This window comes from Corvus brachyrhynchos, unplaced genomic scaffold, assembly GCF_000691975.1.
Source record: "Corvus brachyrhynchos isolate BGI_N302 unplaced genomic scaffold, ASM69197v1 scaffold340, whole genome shotgun sequence".
Classification (NCBI taxonomy): Eukaryota; Metazoa; Chordata; class Aves; order Passeriformes; family Corvidae; genus Corvus; species Corvus brachyrhynchos.
The window spans coordinates 1,308,766-1,309,855 of record NW_008235987.1 but is presented as its reverse complement, the minus strand read 5'-3'; positions in this window follow the sequence as shown (position 1 = coordinate 1,309,855).

Below are 1,090 nucleotides of genomic sequence, written 5' to 3'. Positions count from 1 at the left end.
ACCCCAGAGCTCCAGAGCTGGTGCTGGTGCGGGGCTCCACGGCCCCAGGGATGGATCCATGGCCACCTCGGCCCCCCGGCCCTGGCAGTGAATTCCATGATCATCCCAGCCCCACTGACACTGGGCTGAAAGGGAGAGTGCTGGGCTGCACAGCCGCTCGCTCGCGGGGATTAAGACAAGACCTTTGTGGGAGAAAAGGGGCGGGAGAGCCGAGATTATCCCGAACCTGCCTAATGCAGCGTTTCTTGGGGCCACCTCGGCCCCCCGGCCCTGGCAGTGAATTCCATGATCATCCCAGCCCCACTGACACTGGGCTGAAAGGGAGAGTGCTGGGCTGCACAGCCGCTCGCTCGCGGGGATTAAGACAAGACCTTTGTGGGAGAAAAGGGGCGGGAGAGCCGAGATTATCCCGAACCTGCCTAATGCAGCCTTTCTTGACTATTCTGGAGCATCTGGCGTCTCTGGGGAGGGAGGCAGGGGGGTGTGGCGAGTGGGGTGCTGGGATGCGCTGGTCATGCAGCTCTTGAGGTACTGGGACACGACACTGTGAGGTCCGGAGGTTTCTCACGTCGCTGGTGCAAGGAGCTCCAGTCCCCGACCCCGGGGCCCACTGGGTGGGCAGCACCAGGCTCTGGGATGGCTCATCTGGGGCTGACGCTTCCCTCCACGGGAAGGGAAGTGGTGTGACCGCGGAGCTGGCACTCTGGCGGGCGGTGAGGGCCAGCGTGGCACGGCAGAGATGCTGCGATTGGCACCCAGGTCACAGCCTCTGCCCCCAGGCCGGGTGTCCAGCACCCTCCCGCTCATGCCTGTCTCCATCCTGGGCTGTGCTCCTTCCTCCAGGGCCGTTTCCATAGCCCATTTTATTGGCAACTTTTACTTTCCATACAGGGAAACTGAGGCCAGAGGCAAAGCCCTGGGCCAGCAGCTGAGCAGGGGGCCCCTGGGAGCCACTGCTGGATGCAACAGTGGGTGAGGAAGAGGAGGAGAGTTTGCCCCAGCCCCCAGAGGCAGCTCGAGCCACTCACGTGGAGACACAGTGTGTATTGGGAGGCTGGTGGGACACCGGTGCAGCGCTGCTCGCCTCACC